Genomic DNA, 12,178 nt, shown 5'->3' on the forward strand with positions numbered 1-12,178 from the left:
TTGGTTTTAACATTGTTGTCAATCCTAATTCAATAGTAATACTCGTGTAAGGAATGTTGTGACCAAGAAACCTCTTCCGGAAGGAATTTCTGGATGCTCTAGTGCAGAACATGCACGTTTAAGTAGTTACTTACGTTCAAAAAAACTTTGACAGTTTATCTTTATTTTTATGCATCATTTATACTGATAAGTGTAATAGTTTATGATATATAAATTTTTAAAACATGGATATTCTTTTATGCTAATCCTACATTGTATTCACATATCAGTTGCCAATCCTTACTTATCACTCTCCATTGTTTGCATTGAACTTTATAACATATGTATCTCCAAACAAATGAAATATTGAGTTTTCAGAAGAGGGTCTGTTTGGGGTTAAAAATTAGTAAAATAAAATAAATTTGTAGTTTCTGTTTAAACTCTATTTCCCGAAACTATTTGCTTTTATCACTTTTCAATTATCATTTAACGGTATCGAAAAGTAGTATCACACACACATTTTAACTAACGGTATCTTATCAAATTTAAATTCTTTTCTTATTTTTAATCTTTTATGAAGCAGTGTGTGAAATCAACTGAGGTTAAACTGCTGAGCTCGAAGTATTGTAGTAAAATGTGACAAATTGTTTACAAAAAATCATAAAAGTTATTAAATTATTTTCAAAGAAACTGCTTTTTCCTCTCTGGTGAGGTTGCAAATTTAAGCATTTTGTGTAAAAAGAAATAACGGAAAAGAAAAGAATATTTTATAGTAAAATAAATTCAAATTTCTGGTTCATCACTTTTATTGACGCAAATTACAATTTCTGTGTTGTTCCAGTGATTCATATTGTTGATATTTTGTGCAGAACAACAAAAAAAATTTGTTGGTTTGTTCTCTATTTTTCAAAATAAATATATTTCACAGAAAAATGTTTGAGAAATATTACTTCATGCAATACTAAAGTGATCTTAAGTTTATACAGTAAAACATCAGAACAACATTTTGCCAGTAACAAACCAATTTCGATAAGTTGTCATTGCGACTGTAAAATATGAATTTGGGACGCACAGAAAAAAGTACTCTTATCTTAATTTTCCCAATGCACGTATTCTTCTGTATAGATAAGTTTTGAATTTATCCCCAAAAAATATTTAATTAGTACTAGTATAAAATGAGAGGTTTCACAAAGCATGCTTGTTTGTAATAACTCGTTTCAATTAACCATTTTGAGTCATTTGGGGTAAATGGAGCCAGAATTTCAATGTTTTAACTTTAGATCCCTCCCTTCCTTTCGGATGAATGGAAAGCAAAGACGGATACACAAGGGAGGGGCAATACGAGCGGTCGTCGCCTCCTTGAATGAGATACAGGAACTTTCTTCGGGTATATTTTATATATTCAAGTTCCAAAACTGGCAATTTTACATAATCTTCGATGATGTTAGGAGAAAGGGAACTCCTCTCCGCAATTCTTCCGGAATTGAAGTCTTGAAAACGTAATCGTATTTCGTATCCCATCTCTTATTACTGTGGGGATAGGGACCAGAACTTTCTATAGGATTTTTTTCGAAGTTGAAGTTCCAAAGCCTCAATTTTAGGTGATCTTAGATGATATTAGAGATAGGTTAAAGGCTCCCTCTGAATATTTTTCAAACAAAACACAACTGTCCTAGGACACCTTTGATTACGTAAAGGTTAGCGATGGAGTTCAATACTCCGTCGCTAGTGCTCCATCGTTCGAGTTCAAACTCCTTTTTGAAAATTTTTAGAAATTGAAGTTTTAAAGAATAAAGCGTAAAAAATCGCCCCCTTCTTGAACATTTTCTGGATCCACCCTTGATGGAAAGATAAAATTTATGCAATGTATTCAAAACTTATACTCTGAGAGTAACTAAGTATGAAACATTTGAACTTAGTAACTGTGTTTGTTAGAGAGAAATATTATTTGCATTTACCTTACCGAAGGGATTATGGGTAATCCTCAACCATGAGGTTGATGAAAGAATGAAACCGTAATATACAAAACTAGTTTTGATGCTAAAGGAGTTCTGCACCAAACCAGCGATACTTAATATGCTACCCACAGGTCGCGTTCCAGCCGTCGAATCTTCCAAATGTGAATTTAAATAATTTAAGGAAACAAAATCATTCAAAAAATTAAATTGTACGCTACATTCAAAGAAAATACACACAAAGGTTTAATTTACATCACGATTAAACCTTCAGAAAAATATTAAGCATGACAAACTTTGTTGTTTCTATTTATTTACCCTACACTGTTAAAATTACAGGTTGCATTTGGCACCTTTCAAGGGTGAAAAGCTTATTCACACCAACGGCACTTTATACGGTGCTGAATTTTCACCTTTAACACGGGTGAAAAACTGGCACCCTTAACCCAGTGTGCACCGCGATGAAAAATGGATCCCTATGGCAGAACATTGACACCCTTTCTGTTTCCTGTTGCTGACTCCCCCAACCCCCCGATGTTGTGTGCATTTTTGGATAAAATTGTGTGCATTATTATTTACTGTTTTGAGTCATAAAAAACCAAACCAAAGCAACCAACTGTTCGGCAAATGTCCAAGTGGTTGGTTTGCTTCCCAGGTATGGAGTGCATAGGAGTTGGTTAAACCAACGGGCTAGGTGTATGATCCTGGTACTCAAGGAAATTTACGTTAACCGTCGTATCAGGTTTATTGATGTGTGGAGTAAATGTAAACGCGATTGGATTGCTAAAGATGGCCTGCATCTGAGCTCTACAGGGGTCAAAATGGTTAGTGGTTTGGTTTTAGAGGCTTCAGAATCAAAAAACTAAGTTGGAATGTGAGGCATTGTTTAAGGAGCAGAATTCGAAAGGGTACTTACTAACTATTGGGATTTTAGTAGAAACGAAAATAGGGTGGCTAATAAGAGAAAAGATTTTAACAGTTGGGATTCAAATAATCGTGCAGCATTAAATAAAAGTAAGATGGGCTTACTTAGGGTTTTTTATACAAATACTCGTAGTATTAGGAACAAAATGGAAGAATTGAAAAGCATCAGTGGCGAATTCAGGATTTAGTTCTGGTGGCGGCTGAGATCATTAAAAATGTATGTCTCCTTGACATCACCAAAAGTTCATTGATGTAAACGAAGTCGTTTAAAAAAAAAATTCAGACGGTGTCGATAGCTAATGAAATTTTCTGAGTCACAGTTAAAATTATCTAAAATTTGGTGTTTAGTGGTAAAATTTTTAAATTTAAATGTCAGTAAAAATAAAATTAAATTAAATTTTAAAAAATGAAATTTTTAGACATTATTTCTAAGCAATTTGAAGGCAAAAATAACAATTCTTGTTGATTATGAAAAATATTGTCCATGGCAAATGCAAGTCACTAAATGTAAGTAAGAAAACTAGAAAATTGTGGACTAATAGTTAAAAAAAGGGAAAACGAAGATAAAATTCTGAGAATTGACACTAAACGCATTAATTAAAGAAGTCTGATTTTTTTTTTCTGTCTTTCTTCTTTTTGAGTAAATAAATGTTTGAAAAGGCAGGGAAAAATTTCCGAAATTCGAAAGGAAATTTCGGAAAACAAGTATCTTTCTTACTATAGCAAATTCGTGTATAAACCTGAGGGAAAACAAATAAAATGATAAAGATAGGATGGATATAGGAAATTATATATTTTATTATTTTACATTAAGATGCATAGACAATTAAAAAAAATTCTAATAGAAAAAAAAATAGTTCTAGTCTGAGGGTGGCTGCAGCCTCATAGCCGCCCCCCCCCCCGGATTCGCCACTGAAAAGCATAATTATAGACGAGAGGTTGGATATTATAGGAGTTACCGAGACATGGGCTACCGAAAGTGATGATGATTTATTATCTATTGCTGGGTATAATTTGTTTAGACACGATATAGTAGGTAAAAGAGGTGGTGGGGTTCTATTTTATGTCAGAGACACTTTAATTTGCAATGAATTGGTAATTAATAATAAACCTAATGAGATTGATATGATTTGGCTGGACTTGATGAGTAATAAGGGCAAAAAACTACGTTTAGGGAACATTTATAGGCCACCCAACTTAAGCCAGGGTCAAGACGAACAGATGTTTAGTATTATTAGTGACTAGCAAGGGGTCAGTCATCATAATTTGAGATTTTAATTTTCCAGGAATTAGTTGGAATAATTTTTACCATAGTAATAGCAGAGAATAGGAATTTTTGAAAGTAATTGGTGACTGTTTCTTAGATTAAATTATAACTCAAGGTACTCGACAAGACGCGATTTTGGATCTAGTTTTCTGTGACATGGAAGGCTTTGTTCAAGGGCTATATCTAGGGGAACATATTGGAGAAAGTGACCACAACAGTATTAGGTTTGGGATTAAATTTGATATGCACAAAGTAGAGAATTTTAGGTTTGTGCCCAAATTCAGAATTACTGACTTTGTGGCACTTAGGCAGAGTTTGAAAGCAGTTTTTTCTTCTGGATTGGATAATAGCGATGTGAATCTTCAGTGGGCAGAGTTTAAGGAAAATCTAGCGAATACGGTTGGGGATCATGTTTCCTTTAGGAGAAAGGGTGTCAACACTAAAATTTGGCCAATGTGGTTCTTCAGGGAAACTAAAGACGCTCTAAATTAAAAGCAAGCTGCTTTTCATAGGTTTAGAGAAACAGGTCACAGTGCAGATAGACTCCAATATTGTAAGGCAAGGCGTAAATTTAAGTATTTGGTACGGATTCAGAAAAGAGAGTTGGAGCAAAGACTGGAAGATAACATAAACAGGAATCCCAAGAGGTTTTTTGCATACGCTAATTCGGGGAAAGTTCGAAATAGTCATATTGGGCCACTGGTTGATGAGCACGGAATTTTAATTCAGGACGATAGTGATATTGCTAATGTTCTTAACAACTTTTTTTAGAGTGTTTTTAACGATAACTGTATCTCAACAGTTGACACCAACAAGACACAAGCTATAGTACAGCTTGAGGTCTTTGTATTTTCCAGGGATGTCGTTTTACTTCATTTGAAAAAAATTAAAGAGACTAAGGCTCCGGGACCAGATAATATTTATCCAAAAATTTTAGTTCAATGTGCGGAGGAATTAGCAGATGTAATCGCAAATATTTTCAATGCTTCTTATAACGTGTGCCGGAGGACTGGAAGCTGGCTAACATTACACCGCTCTTCAAGAAAGGGTCTAAAGGGAGTGCGGGAAATTATAGACCTGTGAGTCTAACTTCGGTGGTTTGCAAAATTTTTGAAACATTGATGAAAATAAGGATAGTAAATTTTCTAGAGACTAATAATCTATTGACTAGTTTTCAGTACGGTTTCAGGAAAGGTAAATCTTGTGCAACTAATTTATTACATTTCTATGACAAAGTTACAAGTACGGTTTCAGGAAAGGTAAATCTTGTGCAACTAATTTATTACATTTCTATGACAAAGTTACCATGACTTTGGACAATAAGAAGTCTGTAGATGTTGTTTACATTGATTTTCAAAAAGCTTTCGATAAGGTACCGAACGTTGCTCTACTAAGCAAATTAGCTGACATAAGAATAGGAGAGAAAACTTTCATTTGGGTAAAAAACTGGCTGACCGAAAGGAAACAAAGGGTAGTTGTAAGGGGAAATTATTCTAATTGGAGTGAGGTCTTAAGCGGGGTTCCTCAAGGATCAGTGTTAGGGCCTGTTTTGTTCATTGTCTTTATGAATGATATTCACAAAAAAAATTCTGAGAACATGAATTGTTTTGCTGATGATGTCAAAGTTATGGGGACTGTAGAAAATGAAGAACAAGCAAATCAGCTGCAAGAGGATCTAGATCATATTACGGAGTGGGCTGATAAATGGGGTATGGCTTTTAATGTTGGGAAATGTCAAGTGCTACATTTAGGGCATGGATATAAGTGTACAAGTTGTTATTTGCAAGGTTCAGTCATTAGTCAGGCAGACAACGTTACTGATCTGGGGCTCTTAACAAGTCAGGATTTAAAGTTCAGCCAACAGTGCAGCGTTGATAGCAACAAAGCCAATAAGATGCTTGAGTTTATCAATAGATCTATTTCAAACAAATCTAAAGAAGTTCTTCTGCCCTTATATAGAAGTTTGATAAGACTCCATTTGGAGTATGCTGTTCAGTTTTGGTCTCCTTATCTTAAGAAAGACATTAATGTATTGGAAAGGGTTCAAAGGTGGGCTACAAGGCTAATAAGTGGACTTTCCCACTTAGATTATGATTCCAGGCTTAGAAGGTTAAAAATGTACCGTCTTGAGCAAAGAGACCGAGGGGACATGATTCAGCTGTTTAAATTTATTAAAATGAAAGATGTTACGGGGCTGAAGTTTAGCACTGAAAACAGGACAAGGGGTCATTCTTTTAAGCTATTTAAATCTCAGGATAACATGGATATTAGGAAAAATTATTATTTTAGCAGGGTAGTGGAACCTTGAAACAGCTTACCGGAAGAGGTGGTAATGAGCAAGGGAGTAGACAGTTTTCAGATGGCCATTGATCTTCACTGGGGATTGTAAATTAACTAGGACCAGTCTAGCTGGGCCCAGAGCCTGTTGCTGTTCGTCACTTTTGTATTTGTATTTGTAAAACTAAGTCTTGGTACATTTTCCACATTGAATAGTTCTGAAAATGATTAAAACTAGTACTTTAAAGCATTTGATCACCTTTCCATCTTCGAACATAATTTAGAAGTGTTCATGACTTTAATTTGTCTGTATGTGCACTAATTTTCGTTCATCCACTTGGATTGCTCAGTAATTTTAATATGTTATTGACATTTACTGCAGCACGATCGTACCGAAAATGAAGAGCGTAGGTACGATTTGTAAATCATTTACACGAACAATAAGTACTCAATTATATTGCAATCAACATGAAAAAATAAAATCGTTTCATAAACATGCAAAATTTTGATCAAGAGCAACATATTAGTACGTACGTATGTATGATTCGACATTTGAATATCCATATAGAATATAAATAAGCACTTTCTATCAATGTGAAGTCTTCCGACAAATTGAAAGCCAAACGAAATTCTAATGATTTATTCATTCTTGCTATTACAGTAAAACCTATAAAGTATATTACCTACCCTTGTAAGTTGACCACCTGTCTATGTTTACCACTTCTGTCAGGAACGGAATTAGTCCTATCTTATATATTTAAAGAAAACCTCTATAACTTGACCACCTCTCTATCTTGACCACCTGTCTATCTTGACCACTAATGTACACCAAATTTGGTTTGGAGTATTGTAAAAAACCCTTTGTAAGTTGACCACTTGGTTTATTTTTTAAAACTTTCTTCAGCAATTATTTTATTTTTTATTTTTTTATTTTTTTATTTTTTTGATAGTTTTCCAAGAATGTTTCCAAGAAAATTTAATGCTTTTACTAACAGACTAGCATTTTACTAACTAAATAAAACCGTAACATGAAGCTTATGCAGCTCTTTATTCTCCAAATTTCATTCGTTGTTCTCTATTTAAAATAGCCTACTCTCTGTTCAAAGAAAATAGGTGTCAGTACAATAGTACAAGTTCTTTTCAATTGCAATATGTTGTGGCAACACTAAAATTGTGCTAAAGAGCAGACTATAAATAGACAGATCTATAAATTTTGGGCCCTCTGCAACAAAATATGTAGGGCCTCTCCCTAATAGCCAGCACGACAGCAGTGTCTATTTGTAAAGTTAACAAGTCTTAGTGCTAGTTTTTTTCAATTTCTAGGGCCGTTAGCCCCCTTAAGGACGTGGACCCCCGCACTGCGTGTACGCAGATCTGGGCCTGCTAAAGAGTAAAGTTACGTATTTCTGGTGCAAGGGATTAAGAGATAGGACATTTTAATTTTGCCTTTATTAACTGGGAGAGTCGAGCTTGTTGCTCTTTTTGCAATAAGTTTTACATAAAAAGGCTTCAAAAAGAAAGTTAACTGAACTTGAGATTAATAAAAAGTATGAAATATGAAAATTAATTGAGAAGGGAGAAAGCCAGAGAAAATTAGCTGAGCACATATGGAATTTCCAGAATTAGTGTCTAATATGGTTGAAAACAAGGAAAAAAATGACAAAAATATTTGAATAGTATTTTCAATTAGTGTTTCATAATGTTAAACAATGAAAGTGAGTTGAATAGAAAGAGTAAGGGTGAATTCGTCAAAAAATGAATACATGGTGCAAGAAATGACAAAAAATTTAAAAAAAATCATTACCGCCCTTTATAAGTTGACCACCTGTCTAAGCTGACCGCCAAAGTACTGCACCGCGAGTGGTCAACTTACACAAGTTTCACTGTACTAGAGTGATGGAAAAAGCTCAGTCATTCGCCTCAAGCAATAACGCTGACATGAGATTATAAATAAAAAAATAGAGACGGTGAAGAAATTTCTTTTTCGTTCCCTTCTGTTACGCAGCACCGTTAGAATTTCCGTTCACCTACTGATTGCATCACATTGTTAACAATAAATCTCTTAGTTAAAAATCCACAAGATCCCTGACACTATACAAGTAAGTAAAACCACATATTCAAATCTAATAGTTTAATTAACTTTTCAAATATCTAGTTTAAGCGTTTTGATTATTAAATGTTACTTACCCAGTGCTGCTAGCTATTTTTAGGTAAAATTTATGCATGATAGAAATAGCAAATGTACATAACGGCAAACTGAAGAATGAAAGTACTTAGAAACACTTTTAAATATGTTCGGAAGCCTTCAAAGCTACATTATAATCAAATGACTGTACTTACGCGAAATTTTGAAGAGTAAATTGCAGAAACCTTTAGTTTTAATCCAATTTCGTACTTCATTCAATGTGGAAGTGCAGCTACGTTGTTACTGCTTCGTCCGCCATTGAGTGTGATTGAATGATGTTAGAGTGCATGCGCTAACGTGTCACCTTTGCGTTTAGGAGGTCCGTCTTCACATTTATTAGCGTCTTGTCACAAGTTCTAGCCTACTTTGCACCCTGAGGCATCGTGTTTTCACCCCAGGGAGTCAAGTAGCTTTTCAGAGGCACCCGTAGTTCTGACAGTGTAGTGTACAGCACGTATAAGGTATACAGAAACACTCAAACTAGACATGAGGCAGTGAGAAGCAAAGGTTGCGAGTGGACGTTTTAAAGTTTTGAATTAAATTCAGATCCTAGGTAGATTTTCACTGAAATTACTTTCTAAATCATGCTGTACACCAGCTCTATCAAGACTACGAGTACCATTTCCTGTCCCAAAACAGAGGGGAGGTTCTCCTAAAATTTGCCCTGATTCTCTCCGATTTTTTCATTTTGACCTTTTGCTTCTCACTACCTCACATCAAAAAGAGTAGCGAAGGTGAAATTTATAACTAAATTTTTTTAGTCACTATCCACGTGACAAATAAAACTAATTGAAGACAGTTACTTCGCATTTTTAAACCTAATAAAGAGGAAAAAGTAAGATCACAAAATTTTACAAAAAGCAAGTTTTTTTCTCTCTTATCTTTAAACGATGTGATGCCCATAGGTTTGTTTCGAAATACGTAACATAGTTCATAACCCCACTAGATGGCACTGATGCCGCTTAAGCGCATCAAGTGCGTCTTTGCATAGTTTTAAATAACATGGAAAAAAAAGCTGACCTTGACATCACATTACCACCTTGTACAACCATTAAGTAGTTGTAACAAAAAATGATTTCCGTTGAAATCTGAGTACCACGTGCTATAAGCGCAGCTGCATAAAGTAATAAAAGAGCATCGAGAGATGTGTGTCAAAAACACTACTCTCCCCAAATGGAAAGAGATTTTCACTTCACGATATAGACGGATTGAGTGCCATGCCGTGCCATGAGAATATCGCACCACGACAACAAAGCTGACACAACTCAAAAATTTTGAAAAATCGTACTAATTTTAATTAAAAATCGAAATCTAATACTGTTTCTTGATACTGGTCCCTGGGAGGGTCAAAATGTTTTTTTTTTCCCCATACTTTTGTCGCAGTTAGAAGAAAATGTTTGGGGGAATATACCTTGGGTTTTGGGGGAATCACCAAAAGAAAATGCGGTTTGAAACGAAATTACATTACATTTGCATTATTTTTACAAAAAATAAGACTAAACATTTTGGAGTTGTGTTGTGTTCATCTCCTCCTCACCACAACTATAGCCCTGTTTGTACGTATGAACAGACGTACAGACGCAGACGCCACGAGATAACTAATCAAACTTTATTTCCTGGTCATAAAATAGGAAAGTTCAAATGAAATTTTTCGTGATTACAATACTTCATTTACTTCAATCTACTAATTGAAAAGAAATACCTAGGCTTCTCTTATTTAAGACAATAAAAGGTTTGAGCTCTCATTGTAACTAGCATTTAGATTTTTGCTTCATATTTTATTTTCACTTGCATTGTTGAAAATTTTCACTTCAGCTGGTAGCACGTGTTTTTATTATTAACTAGCTGCGTCTCCCGACTTTGCACGGTCTACCTCGAAAATAAAATTTATGTCAAGTGACGCATGTTCAACAATCAGGCTTGAACAAAAAGTAAAATCTTTAAAATTTCCCGACAGATTGCAGCACAATAACCAAACAGGAACAATTTTAAGTCCCCCGATTACAGGAAAAGCCTCAAAACAAAAGCCAGAATTTTATTTATTCATATTCGAGGAAAAATAAAAACGTCAACAGATCTTTCTTCTCAATGATTTTCTTCACGCTACAAATTTTAAGAAAAGCAATGTTCAGCAATGACCGTGAACAATAATGAATTTCTAATTTAAAGGCTTATTTACATTTTAGCACGATATTAGTTCAAAACAGTTATAATTCATGTTCTAATTACCTTGGACACTGGAACAAATTTTATCTGATGCAGAAAAATCGGAGGTTTCTATGGATATTTTATTCTAATTTTTCCAAGTATTTTTCCCCCCTCATATTAGAAAAAATGCCATTTTCGGGTCCTAAAATTAAATTTCGAACGGTTCGCTACTTTTTTTGATGTTTGAAAACCCCCTGCGTTCCTTTTCGGATGCTCAAGTACCTCCCTCCAAATTTGGTCGAAATTCGACTCCGACATCAACTAGATTTATATAGGGAACATACATTCACAAATATGTATACAGGGTGTTCCGTTTTAACCTGCAAGACCTTTATTTTCGCAACCGTTAGTCTTAGATTTATACTTTCAATTGCAAAAATGTTCAAAATCAGATGCAGAATTAAGATATTGAAAGCTTGAAGCAAAAATTATAATTAGTCAAAAAATACAAAATTTAGCTTTTTATACGTGTTCTAGGTCCTCTAACTAATATTCAAAGAAATAATCTCAGTTAAAAACTATTACTGACACGAAACACTTGACATTTGTGCGACCAAAACTCAAGGAGATATTCCAGTTCAAAGTTTTAAGGGATCATATATAAGATGAGATGGAACTTATCGCCCTTTCAGAGGTATGACAAGACGTCAAAGTAAGAAAAACAAAGAATTTATATTTTTCATTGCTACTAAAAAATAAATGCAATTGTTATGCTATTTCAAAATTAACGCTGCCCGTTTAGTTTTTATTGATTGTTCAAATATATCGGTCATTTCGACGATCTTACAGACTGCGTTTTCTTTTATACCTTTTAAAATACCTGGAGCGCCATCTGTTGAGGAACATTGTAACTAATTTTGAAAGTTTGTCTCTGAAAATTTACCGTTGTCCCAAGCATAATGTTACAAACGGTATATTTCTGTCCCTGACCATTTAGTTTTTATTGATTTTTCAAATGTGTCAGTCATTTTAGGAACACCCTGTACTTGTTGATTTTTAAGACTGCGAAGGTTTTCCTTTTTTATATCATTAAAATGAAATTGGAGGACCAGCTAAAAAAGGGAAAGGAGGTGTATAAGTTATAAGAGATGGTCTTCTGCTATTGCAGGAGTTTAGCAGACACCCATAAAAGTTTCTTGGGGGATCTTAAACGTATTTTAACCTCGACATAATGTATATATATATATAAACCTGAAATTTCTGTCCTTCCATCGCAAATCACGGAGAAAATAAAATGATTTCTATGGATCTACTCAGTAAGATGTAATCTCACTAGTCAGCATTTGTACAATCTCATTTTGAACATCCGGTTAAATACATTTTCTTTCTTTTTGAAGCCCCCTGCTTTAGGCTTGGATTATTTTCATTCCTTCACTTAGTAGC

Source organism: Uloborus diversus, chromosome 1, assembly GCF_026930045.1.
Source record: "Uloborus diversus isolate 005 chromosome 1, Udiv.v.3.1, whole genome shotgun sequence".
NCBI lineage: Eukaryota > Metazoa > Arthropoda > Arachnida > Araneae > Uloboridae > Uloborus > Uloborus diversus.